This window comes from Drosophila albomicans, chromosome 3 (assembly GCF_009650485.2).
Source record: "Drosophila albomicans strain 15112-1751.03 chromosome 3, ASM965048v2, whole genome shotgun sequence".
Taxonomy (NCBI): Eukaryota; Metazoa; Arthropoda; class Insecta; order Diptera; family Drosophilidae; genus Drosophila; species Drosophila albomicans.
The window spans coordinates 6,064,285-6,071,728 of NC_047629.2; positions in this window are offsets into that span (position 1 = coordinate 6,064,285).

A 7,444-nucleotide genomic window follows, 5' to 3' on the forward strand; every position below is an offset into this window, starting at 1 on the left:
GTGAAATTGAATCGTATACCCTCCGAAAGTACTCTCAATTCACTCTAAATACATAACAAAAGTTTACGGTAAATCTTTAAAAAACCCCCAAAAAACTGATTTTCATTATATAAAATCGTGCGAATGTAGCGTGCGACACGTGGGATTTGCCCATATACCAAATTGTATATTTGGTATATCGATGTAGTACCACATTCAAGATAAAATAGGCGGCACAATATACTAGATTGTCGGCCAAGGCAACTCAGACCCCTAGTAATGAGTCGTTTTTGCCCATAGCAATGTATTTTTTTAATAACTTCCATAATTTTTTTTTTTTTTTTAATTTGCGGGGGCGTGGCAAAAATTTGAAACAAACTTGATCTGCGTGCAAACATAATAAATGCTGTCGAAAAAAAATTATAGCTTTATCTCTTACAGTCTCTGAGATCCAGTGTTTTATACGGATGGACGGACAGACGCACATGGCTAGATCATCTCGGCTGTTGACGCTGATCAATAATATATATACTTTATGGGGTCGAAGATGCCTCCTTCTACATGTTACATACATTTCCTGCCGGCGCAAAGTTATAATACCAAATTACTATTTAAATATTATACGAGGGTTGCTATTTAAGTTTCTGGCCTAGGTCACTTTTAGCCATATTAGGACCAATTGGCTATTTCCCAAAAAAAGTTTGGACTTTTATCGATAAAAGCTCCATACAACTTTTTCATGTGCGACCACGTTTGATATCGATAAATGATTAATCAAAATCTTACCTCGGCAGAAAAATCGAATTAACTCGTGAACACTTTCGAGCAATAATTTTTCACAACTTTCGACTTGGATTATTACGACAAGAGTGCACCGATGAACTTAAATCTTTATAAGGCGATGAAGTGCCATCCTATAGCCCTGTGAAATACTGGTTTAATGGATTCTATCGTGGCCGATGCTCGCTGGAAGACGAAGGTTGTGAAGGTCGTCCAAAAACAGACGTTGTGCCAGAAAACATTGATGCCGTGCGTGAACTGATAATGCTAGATCGTCATGTGACATATCGTGAGATAGAGGCATCCTTTGACATTTCTTCCACCAGAATACATTCGATATTGCATAAACACCTGGTCGTAAAAAAGGATTGTTCTCGTTGTATCCCGCACAATTTGACAATTGCTCAAAAAAAGGCTTGTGTGGATTGGTTCAAAGAAATTTTGAAGAAATACATTCCCTGTGCTTCAAAAGACATTTATAAGATCGTCTCAGGTGACGAATCATGGATATATGGTTATGAGCCCAAAACAAAACAGCAATCGACCGTGTGGGTCTTTGAAGACGAGCCAAATCCAACGAACCTTGTTCGTGGAGGAAGCACTATTCAGCAAATGGTCGCCTGTTTCTTCGGTAAAACTGGTCATGTGGCGACTGTTTCGCTTGATCAATGTAGGACGGTCAATTCTGAGTGGTACACCATAATTTGTAAGCCTGAAGTCCTTGTAGAAATTCGAAAAACGAACAAGAAAAGGTGGATCATTCCGCACCATGACAACGCGAACTCTCACACACCAGCTCAAATCCGCGCCTTTTTTTGCGGTCAAAACCTGAAATTCATGGGTCATCCACCGTACAGCCCTGACTTGACACCCAATGACATCTTTTTATATCCGCACATCATAGAAAAAAGGCGTGGTCATCGATTTTCGATGTCAGAAGATGCTGTTAAAAGCGTTCAAAAACCATGTTTTGGAGGTGCCTCAATCAGAGTGGAAAAAGTGCTTCGACAATTGATTTGAGGGCATTCAAAAGTATATAAATCTTGCTGGAGAATACTGTGACAAACAATAAATCCATTTTTTTTTATAAATATTCGCATTTTCATTATTAGGCCAGAAATATAAATAGCAACCCTCGTATATAGTCCTGAATTAAGAATTTCTTCTGGATTCAATTTTGACATAGTTTCCTGTTGATTCAACTTTATTTTCTTGATTTGAAAACTTATTTTTCTCCGTGTATATATATTTGCATGTTGAGAGTGTAAAATTAAAGATGATAAGAACAGCAACAAAATATTGAATCGCCAATTTAAGAAGTCAAATGTTGATATTCAAAATAAAAACAATATTTTTTTATAATTGAATTCTTAATATTTTTCTTCATTCATATTTTATATTAAAATCTAAAATTTGTTTTTTATATGTTTCAAAATATCTATCAAGTAAGTTCATTTGAGTTTGTAAAATTTCCTATAGTGCAATGGCACCACATTAATTAATTAATTTATAAATTCAAATGGTTTTCTTACCAATTCGTATAAAGTTACACATGGTGATTAAGCAGACAATGAATTTAATAGAAACCAAATGACTTGCACTTTAACTCTGGCCAAAAAAGTATGCTTTACAAATTTACAAATGAAAATAAACATTTTATTGAAAAAGATTAAGCAAATACACATATTTATATATACATAAATATATATTTGGAAATGTGAATATTATTTTTATTTATAAATGTATTCGTGTTTATTTATTATATTAATTTTGGGTTTGTTAATTTTTTTGCCCAGCTGCAGAGAGCAACAGTAAATACAAAAGCAAATAGCTAGCGATACAATCGAAATAGCTGCATGTATAAATTATTGTTTGCTCTGATTGTTGTTGTTGTCATCAAGCAGCCGTAGTCGATGGGCAGCAGTCATTGGCCATGGGGAATTAAAGACGTATTTATTTATGTTTGCAATGAGGCCAATGGTGCACCAAATGGAGTGGTCGAAGGTCTGTTTCCAAAATGAGTATAAAGAGACAGAGAAAACGAGAAACGAGAAAAGAGGAAAACAGTTGCCATTGAAAACTAATTTGTGGCGAGCGTAGAATATTTGCTTATACGTGCCTCGACTTATTTGCAGAGCTCGTTCGTCTCTTCGGCCAGGTAATGCTATTTCGACCACGACAAAGACTCGTCTCGACTCTGGCCTGGTTAACTTAAACTGTATGCACATTTTCAGCAATTGCTTGGTAATATGACGATAGGCAGGCAGGTTGGCTGAGGGTGAGGCAGAGAGTCAGGGAGGCGGAAGGAGGCAGGCTTGTCCTTGCTGTCAGTCAGGTGGACTGCATATAAATCAGGAGGACATATGGAACTGCCTGACTGCCTGTTAGCCAGGACTTGTACGGCCTGATGTCGTTTCCGCTCCAGCGAGTTTTCCAATCAAATAACTGCAAACGTCTAGCCAAAAAGATCACAGACGGAGACAGCTTGGTCAAGATAGCTTAACATCACAGACACACACACACAATGGTTGAACCGAAAAAGTGGCAATGGCCAACATATTTGAAAAGTTTCCAAATCACGCCTCAAAGACAGCTCTCACTGCCTGATTGCAAATACTTACCAATGAATATGTGCCACATTCACACACATGCACACACAAACCCTCACATACCAAGAGAGATGAACGCAGAATCAAAATCGGAGTCGGACTCTGAGCTAGAGACAGAGTTGGAGACAAGCGCAAACATGGCTTAATAACTCATTCGTTTGGACTGCGTGTGTGTTGGTATTGGTGTCAGTGTTAGTGTTAGTGTTAGTGCTAGTGTTGGTGTGTGACTTCTCATGGCTGGCTGCTTTTGCTCCTTCCTTCCCTTACTCCCTCCTCCCTGTCTTCTCAATAAAGCAGTCAATGGCAGCGACAACTGCGGCCAAAGTGTCAGCTTCAAGTTGAGCTGTTGACTCGCACTCATTAAATAAAAGATTGCATGTTTTCAGCCTTTTGTCCGGGTCGCTTCGGGTTGGTCCGAGTCCAAAAACTGGGGGCAGCTAATCCCAAACTTGCCACTAACCCCCCAACTCGTCCATATTGTGCAACTGACTTCTCGCATTGTTGACACATACGACTACATATAAATCTCTGCTTGGATCTCTATCACTTTTATGTTCAGTTTCGTCTCCGTATGCAAATTAAAGTGACACATACATTTTCCTTTTCCCAAATTGAAATGCTTAAGCGAACATCTGCTGCATTGATACTCGGTACTCACTGCTCATCACTCATCACTCATTGTTCACTTCGTTCTATTCACAACTTCACAATTCACCATTCACAACTCACTTCCAACTCTCTGTAGGTGTTAGTTCAGAGTCAACAACTATTTGTCATGTGTTAATTCCAGTGCGAAATCATCTATTATTTTATTTGCAGTTTCGAATTTAATGAATTGTTTAAAATAGTATCAATTATTTAGAAATATCCAATTTACTACATCGACTTTCTACGTTATTTGATGAATGACATATTATCTTTTTCTGTAATTTAACCAGAAATTTCGTGATTAATTTAATTGTATTATTCATCAAACAGTATGTATATATAATAATTTCACATTTTAGTCCATTCAAGAGAGTTTTAACAACTACTTTCGGTTTGGTTTACAATTATTCTAGCTATTTATCTACAATATCTATCTTACTAACTTGTTAGTTAATGATGCGATAAATCGATCGATTTGTATGAAATGAATAGCAAAAACAAACCTCTTATAATTCCAACCAATTAAGTAACATCACAAGTTACTCACTCAACAGAGACTGCGTTTTCGATGGCTTCTTCCGCCTGAAAATTTATTTTTCGATTCATTAAACTATTCGATACTAAGTTAGGTAACTTTTCAATTTATTTTACAATTATTTTAAGGTTTTGTGTATTTATACCAGATACCCGCAGTATAGAAGTGTATTATAAGAAGGAGGCATCTCTGACCCCATAAAGTTTATATATTCTTGATCAGCAGCATATTTTTACACACCCAGTATTGCAGTCGGCTCTTACCATAGTTTCTTTGGCTTGGTTCTTTTGACATATAGCTTTTGGTATACTTGAGAATTGTTTTGTACATTCCTTTGGTATATCTTAAGAATGATACCGCGATGTCGCAGGTATCCATAGTCGAGGACACTCGACTGTAGCTTTATTACTTGTTTTATATTGTCAATATGAGTTAGTCTGTTCTTTTAATTTAAAATTTGAAAATTGGCATGTTTAGTATGCTATTCACTTTTGTTCATAGAAGTGTTAGTCTGAATTATTTACCCTAAAAATACTGTTTAATTTCCTTTTGACTTCAGCACCAACATTATTAATATGCTGATCAACAAGGAAAAACCTTCCCTCATTTGCATGATGTTTGTGGCAAAAAAAGCATAAACCATTTGGGTTGGCTACTTTGCAGAGTGTCCAGACATTGTTTCAGGTTATTAATATGGAAATACTCGTACTCTTATACTTTGTTGAAGGTGCTTCACCTTCTTCTGCTTGCAACACTTTTGTGCAATCCCTTTAATCGCCGCATATATAGCATGTTAGCTGACGAAAGTGTGCCACAGGCACACAAAATTGTATAAAGTCTGTTGTTTTTGCCCCGACAGTTGATGCTGATGCTGCTGGTGCTGCTGCTTATGCCTGACCTCGTCTATCTAGCAGGGAGTGGAGTTTGAGTGGAGCTCTTGACAGGCGTGTCTGCATATCCCGTATATCTGTCTATATCTTGCTGCACCTTTTGTTGTGATTTTACTCTTTGGCGAGTTGCAATCTTGCACATAAGCCACACATACCTTATAGCTTTATGTGTGTTTGTAAGTTGTTTGTGTTTGTGTTTATGTTTGTGCATGTAAGCGATGTTTAAGTGTCGGTAAAACTTTATAATGTGTTTGTAACACCAACAACAACAACGAACAACAACAACAACCTGTTGTTGCATGTATGTAGGTGCTGTAATTTTCATTTCATTTCACTTTGTGGCACATTAACTGCTGTTGTTGTTTTTGATTTTTGTTAATTATATACGTTCGTTGCCACAACAACACGAACAACAACAACAACACTATGCAAATGCCCAGACCAGCAACAGAAGATAGACAGAGAGAGGGAGATGAGAAATATTTGTAGCCTACTTTCAGGCGTGTCATTAATTTCCACTGCTTAAAATTTATACACGCCACAAATTGCCTGCTAGCTGGGCGATAAATACAGACTACCCGCACTCACACACACACACACTCGCACACATTATACACATATTCATTGGTCCAACACCTTCAGAGTCTGCCAGCTTCTGTCTTATTATTGTTGGTTGGCTGCCTCTCTAGGTCGCCTACACACAAGCACATGCACATACATTATGTGCTTGCCTGGCTGAATAACTAGTTGGTTGGTTGCTGCAACAAAAACTATGCTCGCATTTTGATTTTTGAAATCATGTTGAAATACATAATTTGCCCAGCAATTGTTTGTCTTGCCTCTCACACACAAACACACACACACTCACAGGTTGCCTGTCTGGCTGCTTCTAATTTCCATGTGTTGGTCTCATTAATATTCATGGAACTATGACATAGCCCAGGCCTAGGCTGAGCAGAAAAACCAGCCACAGAATTTGCATAAATTTTGAGTTTGAGTTCTTGTGTGGCAACCGAAATATGGAGAGAGAGAGAGAGAGAGGGAGATAGGAAATAAGAGTGAGTAAAATTAAATATATTAAATTTGTATTAAATTCCGCGCGTGGGACGCAAAACTTTTTAAGTGTGGCCACAAAAACGCAAACAAATTTCGCTTTGAAATGAATTTATAAATTTATGGTTGCATTTTACAGCAGCAACATTCAGCAGCATCGAGCATCGGAAACAATAATCAATTATTGGTTAAAATCAACTCAACAGGATTATTGAGTTATAAATGTTTCATAAAATATTCTGCGGCACCTGTCCACCCACCTCTTCCCACAACGCCGCCTGCGCGTTTGCGGTTTCAACTGATAAATGTGGCAAATAAAATAAGGCATCATCGCCAACAACAGCAACAACAACAGCAACAAAAACAGTTGCCAGCTGATGCCCCAAACCCCAAAAGAAGAGGGGCTGCAACGTGGGATGAAGTTGATAGCTGTTGCGATCTCTAATTAAATTTTGTGACATGGCCACAAAGCTAACCATAAATAGCCAAAGCCGTTGGCCAGCGCATCAAGCATTTATAACTCATTAAAGGCATGCCACATGCGTGCGTGGCAATGTGGCACAGTGCTGAAAACTGTAGCAAGTGCAGCACGGCTTAAAGAGAGCCCAGTCACAGTTGCTGCCAGCAGCAGATATCATTTGTCGCAACGGTGCAGGTATTCGCACATTACGCATACGTCACGTGGTGCAACTTGTAGTGTGAGCATATGTGAGTGTATCTGTATGTGTGTGCAGCCGTTGCAACCGGCTTTGACTGTCGACAATACGGTCACTGCACACATGAATGGGGCAAAAGAATTAAAAAGTATAAAAACGCAATTAAAATACAACAAAAATAGCAAGAATACAAACAGAAAAAAAAACAATAACGTTGGCAATGGCAAGCTGCCACCATTGTCTGTCCGTCTGTCTGTCCGTCAGTCTGTTTGTCTGTGTCGATTCGTCCATGCT